This window comes from Mytilus edulis, chromosome 14, assembly GCF_963676685.1.
Source record: "Mytilus edulis chromosome 14, xbMytEdul2.2, whole genome shotgun sequence".
NCBI lineage: Eukaryota > Metazoa > Mollusca > Bivalvia > Mytilida > Mytilidae > Mytilus > Mytilus edulis.
This window is the reverse complement of record NC_092357.1, coordinates 36,341,874-36,354,415: the sequence shown is the minus strand read 5'-3', so window position 1 is coordinate 36,354,415 and position 12,542 is coordinate 36,341,874.

Below are 12,542 nucleotides of genomic sequence, written 5' to 3'. Positions count from 1 at the left end.
CCTGCACTTGTTTGCCTAAACTTTATATTGCATGCTGGTGATAAAACACTATTACCAATGTTTTTCATCGGATTGGGCGGAGCTTATGTTTCAATTTGCACAAGGACGGCCTGTTCGAAGACGTGTGTGATAAGGATGTTTGTTTTTATAATAATCATGTGTATGATGGAACTAAAAATTAATTATTTAAGATTATATCACATGTATGAGCTAAAAGTATCGGCTTTTGTATTATTATGTTGAAAACCTTTCAACGTGATTGATAAAAGGAAAACATAAAAATAAGATATTGAGACCCAATTGTTCCTTCCTTAATTTTGAAAAATTATATTTGGAACTTATCTCCGTGCATCCTTTACACAAAAGCAATCAGACTAAAGGCAGTTGCGGATCTAGAAATTTTCATTAAGTGGATGCATTGATTGCTTAGCTTAAGAGGGTGTCCGCTCTACATGCATTGATGGTACCCTAAATAATCAACCAAAATGTTCCCCAAAAAGTAAGGAGCAAACTAAATCCCCCACTGAAGTGAAAATAAAATGTATATTCAAAAGTTATAGAATAACGACATATGCTTATTTTACAACTGCTGTCGTGGAAATTATACTTTCATATCCACATATTTCAAAATGTGACAATTTGTATATGTTTTAAACTCCGCTTTACAGAACAATTGTTTTTTAGGGACAAGCTGAGATCCACCTTTATGTGTGGGATTTTCTCGCTGTGTTGAAGATGCTTTGGTGGTCTTCTGTTGATTTTGCTCTAAGATCGGGTTGTTTTCTCTTTGACACATACCTCATTTTCATTTTCAATTTTATATACCATATTGACAGGAACATTTTAAAAACTCATAGATAGAAAATAAACTAATATTGTTAAAAAGAAAAGGAAAACCCAGACAAATGCTAGTAAAATAGTTGCAACAAAGAACGCTAACCCAACCAAACACTGTGAGTGAACTCAGGTGCTCCAAAAAAGGTGAGCAGATTCAGCTCCACATGTGGCACCTGTGACGTTCCTCATGTTGTTACAAACCAGGCAAATAGTATAATACACTAGCAAACACAATTTCTGAAGCTATGATTTAATACAAATTTTCAATTGAAAACATTTTCTCTTTAGTTTTTGATATTCCTTTAGATATTATTTGCATCTCACTTTTCTGTTGTCTTCTGATTTTTGAATATCGCTTAGGTATTTTACTTACAATAGCGTATATTCATTGATTGAGTATGAGTGGAAATTTCAGTTCAGTTTATTGTCCCGAGGTTGCATACAATATACATAGGCATACGTGTAGTTAATATCCAGTCAGTAAGGGTTTTGTTATATAAAAAACGACAACATACAATACATGGTGGGAATAAATCAACTATCGTTATATAAAACGTAAAAACCCATTTATATACTTGCGGTCAAATAGTTTAATCTAGTTCCAATAGTTGAAATTTATTGACCAGAACGTAGTTATTCTTTCTTTTTTTTTTAAATATATGGGTTTGTGCAAACCTACTGAAGGTAAAAGCAGAAAATTTTTGTCCTGAATTTGTTTAAACGGAAAGATAAAGTATGATATTACATCTAATTTTCTGGCCCTGGTATTTACTTTTAAAAGTAGTAGAGTTGGAAAATGATGTGTTGAGACCAGATAATATCTTTTCGTTGTCAAGAGAAAACAGAATGATTGAATTTGGAAAAGAGAAAGAAAATAGATACAATATTATTGTAAACATACATAGCAGGTCATTATTATACATGTATATCTTTATACTTAGCAGGTTGCAAAAACAAATTAAAAATAAACTCTGGATGCTAGTGTTTCATAACATAAAACATGTAGAAGAGGGACGGAAGATACCACAGGGACAGTCAAACTCATGAATCGAAAATAACTGACAATGTCATGCCTGAAAATGAAAAAAAAACCAGATAACAACAGTACACATAACACAACATCGAAATTAAAGAATAAGCAAAACGAATCGCACCAAAAACTTGGGATAATATTAATGCTATGGTTCAAATGAAAAGTCCAACATATTTACATGTACACAATACATGTAAACGATTCACAAAAGATATTTTTGTGCAAATAACAATTGCTATAACATGTATAATTAAATGCATTTCTGACTCAAAACATACAAATATTACTGATTTATATTTGCTTACTAAAGGCGGTTTATAATACCTCGCTATTTTGGAACAACGCAACCTGCATAAACTAGTTTTGTTGGTGAACGCCTTAAAAGGCGTTGAACAAATCGCGTACGATAAAGCTCAATCAAGGGAACTTTTATCCGAGCTTGAAATTTCACTTTCAAATGTTACAATGCAGTTTATAAAATAGTGAATTGCAGATGATTTTTCAAATCAGTTACTATCATTTGAGCTCAAACAAATCTGTACCATATTTTCCAATATAATACCAAAAAGGATGAAGCATGTTTATAATGTCGGTTTTTATTCTTATAAATGAACATTCGCTATCGCAAGCAATTTTCTAGAACGATATAGAACGTTCATTTCTCGCAAATTAAATGTTTTAACGATTGTGTATAAAGCAACCTTTCCTTCTTCATTGCATATTAACACTATGTTTTTATCCTTACCAAAGTACACAGCTTGTGGTCTGTCCAGGCCGTCCGATTTTGTCAGTAATGTTTTTCTGTCTTTCCCGTCATGTTGTATAACTGTTAGATTATTGGAACGATAACCCACAACAGAAACGTTATGGTTTTTGTCTACTGTCATACCAAAATAATGTGAAACAGATTCACTTTTGACCTGCCACAGCTCTATTCCATCCATACGACAACAATGTACTATGTTCGTCCTGTAATCTGTATAGTATATCCTGTTCTTGAAAGTTGTAATGTTTAATATACTATTAAATGGTATTTTTAATGTTACAAATTCCTTTCCTGATAGTTTCATGACTTGTATTGTAGAGTATCCATTCCTCACGTAAAGTCTCCCATCACTGTAAGACATTCCATGGCAAACACTTTTTAATCGAATTCGTTTTTCAACAATGAAAGTATTGTTATTTAATATATCTAAGAAATGTGCGTCACTGTATGACAAGCAAATACGATTACGATTTATAATTGCAATATCAAACGGTTTACTTGAGACAACAATGTCACTGATATGTTCACCTATACCGCTGTACTCTATTAAATGATTGTCGTTTGTTGAATTCGCCATCAATAAATTACCATTAAGCAATATGACACAACCTGTAATATCCATTTTATTTTTACCTTTCATTTGGAATGTTTTAACTAGCTGAATCCCTTTGTTCGATATATTACCTAATGTTGGAACGCTGATTCTTATTTGAGTTTGTCTATTTTTTGGGTCATTGAAAGCTAACTCAGCTGCGCATTCCGAAGTCCTTATTTTTCCAAACTCTGTAACGTCGTTTAATAATTTCTCGATTAGCGTATGAATAGCTACCTTTAATTCATAATTCTGGAAGTTACAATGTCACTTTTAATAGTTTCTATCTCTCCGCAGATCGACTGATTGACCTGGGGCGTTCCAAGAAACACTTGAAAATTGTTTCATATGTAGCGTTTGTTTTCGTAAATATCATACCTATACATTTTCCATGAGGTACGTAATGTTATACATGTTAATATCCCATGAGGTACGAAATAGTCAAGGAACGAAATTATTTTTGCCAGGGTACGTAATGGGGCTACGAAATGGTTAGGGTACGAAATGACCATATATCGGAAACATTGAAATATCACAACTACAAATAATGGAAAACTTTTAAGGCAGTAATTCATATACAAATTGTTTTTATATTGCTAGATAGGTATTGGCCCATTGTTTTTGTTTTATGTGTCTTTAATCTATTTCAAAGATGCACATGCAAGGTACAATAAGCAGTTAACATAAGTATAATCAATGGTTAAATAGGACTGGGTTAAAATGTACGCGTTCAGATATCTTTTATTTAGAGCACCTGTCATTTAATTTGAAAAGAGGTCAGTGGTCAACAACATTTGTTTGGAAATACTCGAGTATTGAATGCATGTCTGTTTTAACTATGAATCGAAGATTCACTCAGATCTTATGCTTTAATGTGTCACGAACTATTGTTTTCGTGATATGCATTTTTATCCGATCAAAGTTTTGGCTGAATGTATTGTTTGGAAACTCAGTTAGAAATTATGCTTGTTAACACGTCCAAACATTTTCTTGAAGTATATTATAAATAATTTATGTTATGGGCGTGAATGTTTTAAGTTTTCTACCTTTATCTATACGGATTAATATAAACGTGACTCCAACAAACAAATTACAGATTATGAAATGAAAAAAATGCATGTAGCAAACCAAAAATACGTTTTAAAAAATTTAGAAATTGCATTTATAGTTGATTCCATTCACTTCCCAACGTAAATATGTTTTTTTAAAAGGATATTATGATAAAATAAAATAATATACGCTAGTGCAGACATATACATTTAGTTTGCATATCCCAATTTTCTGAAACGATAGGCCCAATATACTATGAACATTAAGGTTTGTAAAAGACTTTGTACAATGCCACATTTCCTTCTTCATTACATACAAGTAAAGTTTTTCTATCTGTATCAAAGACCACAGCTTTTGGACGATTCATGTCATCTGATTTTGTCAATAAATAATTGTAATTACTGTTTTCGCGTCATGTTGTATAATTGTAAGATTATTTGAATAAAAACCAACAACGTACATATTTTTGTAAGAGTCTACTGTTATATCGTAAGGAAATGAAATCAAGTCACATTCGAATTCCAATAATGCTTTTCCATTCAAACTACAACAATGTATTTGGTTTGTTTTGTAATTTGCGTAAAATATTTGTCTCTACTCGTGTTGATGGACGCCGCACCATTTGCTGCTGTTCTAAATTTTTTGAGTTGTCTCCCTGATAGCTCCATGACTTGTATGTTGTCTCCATATACTACGTAAAGTTTCTCATCCTCATGCGATACTTCGAAGCAACCATTTTGTGAACTAATTTTCTTTTCAATATGGAAAGTATTATTATTTATTATTTCTAGGTATAATGCGTCCCCGTACGTAACAACAATACGATTAAGATCTATCACGGCAATATCGTGCGGTTTACCGGATACTTAAATATCTCGGATATGCTCACCTGTATCACGGTACACTTTTAAATGATTCTCTTTTGTTCCATTTGCCATCAATAAATGACCGTTAGGTAATATGACACAAACATTAATTGTCATGCCTTTTGTTTTCTTTACTTGAAATTGTTTGGAAGGTTAATCTTAATATTGGATATGTTATTTGGTTTTGAGGCATTGATCATAATCTGAGATTGATCGATTTTTTGTTCTCTGCACTCTAACATGGTAGCGCATTCAGAGACATTTATTTTTCCAAACTCTTCAGCTTCGTTTGATTTTTCTATAAGGGTATGAAAAGCTACTTTCAATTTATAATCTTTTGCTGAACAAAGTTCACTCTTTATGGATTTTATCTCGCTTTCGATCCGCTAATTCATCTAAAGCTTTCCAAGAAAAACTTGTATGTCAGAAAAAAATGTTTCATATGTATCGTTTGTTCTTTTAGTTCGGTAAGCATTTCTTCTTTTGATTTTAGCTTCTGAACGATTTCCATATATTTTGATTTACACGTTTCAGTTGTTGACCTTAGATCTTGCAATAATTTCTCCATGGTGTTCACAGACCTGAGAGATGGAAACATTTTCAATCTTGCGGTAATCCTTTATTGTAATAACTTTATGGTTTCTTGATGTTTTACTTTTTCTATGAACATTTTCACAATCTTCACATATTCCTTTTTCACAGTTAGAACACAAGTTCCCTGCATCTTTTGTGACATCATCAAACAGACAAGGACCACATTGGATATTTTCTAAAGTCATTTGAAATCCTGTAAAATAATTTAATTACTTAAATTTAGTATCAATAAATTTATTGTTGTCCATCGACCATCCCCGATGTTTTTTGCATTAGATTTTATTGATAATTGGTTGGTAAAGGGATCTTCTTTAAACTCTTATTTAAATACTTAAGGAAATTTTGTTAACGGTGAACATTTGATTATCCACAAACCATTGATAAATTAACCAGACAAAAGAGTAATTAAAAAATCTTAATTTAGTGTTTTCATTAGAGAACACAATTTAGAAATTAAACATGTTAAACAACCTGATAAGCTGAAAAATCTGGACTAGCATTTGTCATTTCAGTTATAGAAGAGACATTCTAATTAGATGGAAGTGGCAGCATTTCCCCATACAGTGGAATTAGTCATTTGTTTCTCATTTCTTTTGCTACACACACAGTCATTTTAGAATTAAGGCTGTTTCTTGAACTAGTCAATACTGTATAAGTTTTCAGTTATCTAATCGATATCTGAAATTCTATCTTTTACGTTTGCCCATTACTGGCATTCATGACATAATACACCAATTTGTTAAAGTTTTTTTAATCGATCTAAATTAAACCAGTTACCGTGTATATAACCTTTAATTCTTAAGATGGTATCGGTCTAACAGTACATATGTAATCGGTTTGTCCTGCTAACCCACGAAGATAAAATCATCATAGATACCAGGATTAAATTTTGAAAATTTAAGCGTTGTTATCCATTCGTTTGATGTGTTTGGACTTTTGATTTTTGATTTTCCTTTTTGAATTTTCCTCGGAGTTCAGTATTTTTGTGTTTTTACTTTTTATCATGAGAAATATTTAATCAAAGAAATGATACATGAGCTTAAAAAGATAATTGATGATATCGTTCTTTCACTTAAATTAGTTAAGATGTAAATACTACTGTTTGTACAGTTTTATTAACTTTTTCGCCTTTTTTTAAATAAGTTGGCGTGGTTTTTTTTCGCCACGCATGAGCACAAACTAGTTTTTGTTTAGTCGTACTTGCGTATGTTAATCTCTGCGTTCACATTTATAGTTTCATCGGTTTATTTTAAATGGAATCAAATCAACTACCCTCATTTATTGCATTATTGTACAACGTTTCAATATCGAGTAAACATTGAATTCATATCGATCTAATATAAACAGATTTAAATTTTTAATCGTAAACAAGGTATTTTTTTTCTTTCCAAGACGAATCGGCCTGCTTAAATAATATAAAAAATTGAGAATGGAAATGGGGAATGTGTCAAAGAGACAATCCGACCATATAGCAGACAACCTATATAGTCTGTTGTTCAACCTTGTAACGTTTTTTTTTTCATTGTTATTGATATGGATTTTACCATATGTAGAAAATATGTGGAAAGTGGAAGTTTGTGTTGAAAAATGCATTATCTACAATTCTGTTGTTGATGAAATTTTTATAACATCAACAGAATCTTGAAGAAAAAGTCTTATAAATGCTGCAGAAAAGAGGCGTGATGATTTGTTCAGTTATTTAAATGAATTCTGCAATGAAACAACGATATTTAGATATCATAGGTCATGTTATAAAAGCTACACAAGTAAGCAGAATATAAAATCAGTATCATGTTCTTCAGCTGTAAGGGAAACACCAGATATAAATTCCGTTTTATCTAATTGTTTGGTGCCTGAAAATATGACCACGATACATCAAAGTGTATTATTTGCAAAAAAAAATGTCTCATAAAACGGTGAAAACATTACATACAATTTAATCTGCTGAAAGGTTAGTCAATCTTAAAGATGCTCCTTTGAGAGTAGCGACGATGAAATGATTAATCGAATAGAGCAAGATAATTTGCTCAACAATGCAGTGTATCACGCAGCATGTCTAACCACATACTTGGCATATAGACCAAAATCTACTCATCAATCTGCGTATGATTTGGCATTTAGGAGTTGTTGAAATTATAGACAGAAAAAAAGTCATCACTTTTGACAATGTATCAGTCTTTTTTACCTGATAAAATAAGTAAGACATACTGTAATTCCTCTAAACTTAAGGCTAAACTAGAGAGGCACTACAGGGATGTCATTTTTTTTGTATTTTTTGCTCAACAAGGACAAGGTAAATCTATCATTGCATTTGCTAGCCATATTTCCATTGGAGACGCTGTTAAGACAGCGAATAACATCAAAGCAGAATTAGAAATGCTTGAGATAAAAGCCGATTTAAGTTCATGTAGCTCCACCAAAACCAACACGCAAACCGATATGAATGTACTTTATGAAGCAGCCTCAATATTCAAACAAAAAAATGTCAAATGTTTACATATCTGGAGATTATTATCCTGTAAATAACCAAGTATCGTTGGAAATTGGACGGGACACAAACAACACAAAGGACTTCGTTGTGACTTTTACAGAACCATTCTAGGTTTTCTCCATGGTGCTCACAGACCTGAGAGATGGAAACATTTTCAATCTTGCGGTAACCCTCTATTGTAATAACTTTATGGTTTCTTGATGTTTTACTTTTTCACAATCTTCACATATTCCTTCTTCACAGTTAGAACACAAGTTCCCTGCATCTTTTGTGACATCATCAAACAGACAATGACCACATGGGATATTTTCTAAAGTCATTTGAAATCCTGTAAAATAATTTAATTACTTAAATTTAGTATCAATAAATTTATTGTTGTCCATCGACCATCCCCGATTTTTTTTGCATTAGATTTTATTGATAATTGGTTGGTAAAGGGATCTTCTTTAAACTCTTATTTAAATACTTAAGGAAATTTTGTTAACGGTGAACATTTGATTACCCACAAACCATTGATAAATTAACCAGACAAAAGTGTAATTAAAAAATCTTAATTTAGTGTTTTCATTAGAGAACACAATTTAGAAATTAAACATGTTAAACAACCTGATAAGCTGAAAAATCTGGACTAGCATTTGTCATTTCAGTTATAGAAGAGACATTCTAATTTGATAGTAATTAGATCAGAGCTAGGAAGAAAAAAGATGGAAGTGGCAGCATTTCCCCATACAGTTACACACACAGTCATTTTAGAATTAAGACTGTTTCTTGAACTAGTCAATACTGTATAAGTTTTCAGTTATCTAATCGATATCTGAAATTCTATCTTTTACGTTTGCCCATTACTGGCATTCATGACATAATACACCAATTTGTTAAAGTTTTTTTAATCGATCTAAATTAAACCAGTTACCGTGTATATAACCTTTAATTCTTAAGATGGTATCGGTCTAACAGTACACATGTAATCGGTTTGTCCTGCTAACCCACGAAGATAAAATCATCATAGATACCAGGATTAAATTTTGAAAATTTCAGCGTTGTTTATCATGAGAAATATTTAATCAAAGAAATGATACATGAGCTTAAAAAGATAATTGATGATATCGTTCTTTCACTTAAATAAGTTAAGATGTAAATACTACTGTTTGTACAGTTTTATTAAATTTTTCGCCTTTTTTTTAAATAAGTTGGCGTGGGTTTTTTTTCGCCACGCATGAGCACAAACTAGTTTTTGTTTAGTCGTACTTGCGTATGTTAATCTCTGCGTTCACATTTATAGTTTCATCGGTTTATTTTAAATGGAATCAAATCAACTACGCTCATTTGTTGCATTATTGTACAACGTTTCAATATCGAGTAAACATTGAATTCATATCGATCTAATATAAACAGATTTAAATGTTTAATCGTTAACAAGGTATTTTTTTTCTTTCCAAGACGAATCGGCCTGCTTAAATAATATATAAAATTGAGAATGGAAATGGGGAATGTGTCAAAGAGACAATCCGACCATATAGCAGACAACCTATATAGTCTGTTTTTCAACCTTGTAACGGTTTTTTTTCATTGTTATTGATATGGATTTTACCATATGTAGAAAATATGTGGAAAGTGGAAGTTTGTGTTGAAAAATGCATTATCTACAATTCTGTTGTTGATGAAATTTTTATAACATCAACAGAATCTTGAAGAAAAAGTCTTATAAATGCTGCAGAAAAGAGGCGTGATGATTTGTTCAGTTATTTAAATGAATTCTGCAATGAAACAACGATATTTAGATATCATAGGTCATGTTATAAAAGCTACACAAGTAAGCAGAATATAAAATCAGTATCATGTTCTTCAGCTGTAAAGGAAACACCAGATATAAATTCCGTTTTATCTAATTGTTTGGTGCCTGAATATATGACTACAATACATCAAAGTGTATTATTTGCAAAAAAAAAATGTCTCATAAAACGGTGAAAACATTACATACAATTTAATCTGCTGAAAGGTTAGTCAATCTTAAAGATGCTGCTTTGAGAGTAGCGACGATGAAATGATTAATCGAATGGAGCAAGATAATTTGCTCAACAATGCAGTGTATCACGCAGCATGTCTAACCACATACTTGGCATATAGACCAAAATCTACTCATCAATCTGCGTATGATTTGGCATTTAGGAGTTGTTGAAATTATAGACAGAAAAAAAGTCATCACTTTTGACAATGTATCAGTCTTTTTTACCTGATAAAATAAGTAAGACATACTGTAATTCCTCTAAACTTAAGGCTAAACTAGAGAGGCACTACAGGGATGTCATTTTTTTTGTATTTTTTGCTCAACAAGGACAAGGTAAATCTATCATTGTATTTGCTAGCCATATTTCCATTGGAGACGCTGTTAAGACAGCGAATGACATCAAAGCAGAATTAGAAATGCTTGAGATAAAAGCCGATTTAAGTGCATGTAGCTCCACCAAAACCAACACGCAAACCGATATGAATGTACTTTATGAAGCAGCCTCAATATTCAAAAAAAAAATGTCAAATGTTTACATATCTGGAGATTATTATCCTGTAAATAACCAAGTATCGTTGGAAATATCAGAAGCAATGTTGGCAACCTGTTTGATAAGTTTTGTTACTTGGCTCCTTGACAAAAAGTCTTTTGTTACATTTCTGCAGTATCAATGAATGTTTGCCTTCGCAATGAGCAGGGTCTTCCTTGCACTGATTTTTGTCAAAATGTAGATAGTTGTTACAATGTCCAGGCAGTATCAGCCGACATAGCTGATGACACAGATGAAATATCATAAAAAATAGTTTTTGTTTTAATATTTGGTAACTTTATTTTAATTTGCTTTAATTTTTTCGACGTTTCATTTGGTATGAAAATAAACTCTTCATAGTAACCAAAACGGTCATGTCTCAAGTTTTGAATTTGTTCTACAACACGCTTGCACTAATAGGTTAATATATCACAATCCAATAACTATATTATATAAAAAGGTATCTTGTTTTGAGATAGTTTGAATACATGTTAAGAAAACTCAGTGACACGTCGAATCCTTGACAAATGAAACCATATTTTACATGACTGCACATTTTGTTTAATTTATTAACTATGCATTTCAGATACTCTCTTCGAAAAACTTTTTAACTCTTAAAGAATTCAAGAAATGCTATTTGTCAAGGTCAAATATCAAGGTTATTCTGTTCCTGTTTTTCATCAGGCTGTTACATTTGTATACCACGGACTACCTTCAAAAAGTTATACAAAACGTTGTTCTGACGTCATGTGCAAATATGAAAAAGATTGTGCATGAACTAACGCATTTCTACATAATACTACTCATATAACTTATTGAATAGATTATTAATTTTGAAAAATATCAATGGTATTGTTTCTCTTGCTGAAAATAGAATTTTGTTTAAGTGATAACCTTTGACATTGATTTTCGGTATAATTTTACCAGATTTTATATTTACGACACATATTTGCAAAAAGGACAGGATTTCAGCTTTCCAATGAGCTATTAAAATCTCATGAGGTATTTAAGGCGAGCGCCGATTTGTGAAAAAGCCTCTCGTTGAGGTTTTTAATGCACATATCTAACACACAACTAATTTTGGTATCAATTGAAAGAAAAACTTCTAGAGCATACGGGTGGTCCTCAAAGTTCCCTATGGTCACGTTTCTTGCAAATCTCACGAGAACACAGACATGTCGAAATACTTTGGATTATACGGTAACATTTAACATTGAATATAAAGCCATTGTTGTAAATATATTATTCAATTTTGTCTAAAATAGTTTTGACTACGTTCTGAAAAGACATCGAATCAAAAAAATATGAAAAATTACTTCATTCAGAAACGTCTGTCAGACCAACCCTAAAATATAAAAAAAATACCATATTTTTTAAGATTGTCAGTGTCAATGACTTATTAAAACTCTCAAATGTTTTGTTTTTATACATTCTTTATACCTTGAAAAGATTGCGACACACGTCGAAGCTCAATGATGGATAGTAAATGTTTGACGACTTCTCCAAAATCTACGGTATTCCGGATCTGTATCGTGTTTATCCCAGACGATCAAAATTTTACTAAAAAAAATATTCGTACATGCGTTAACAAAAGACCATTTTAAGCATTACTAACGATATGGTCATGTGATATGTAAGCAGCAGACTGCATTTTGTAGAATAGAATATTCATAAATATTATCATAATTACTCATCAGGGATCAGTGTCCAAGTCCTTTGAAATGTGCGCCACCTCCATTGAAGCGAGGTCGCAGGCTACGCTGTATAATATGTAAA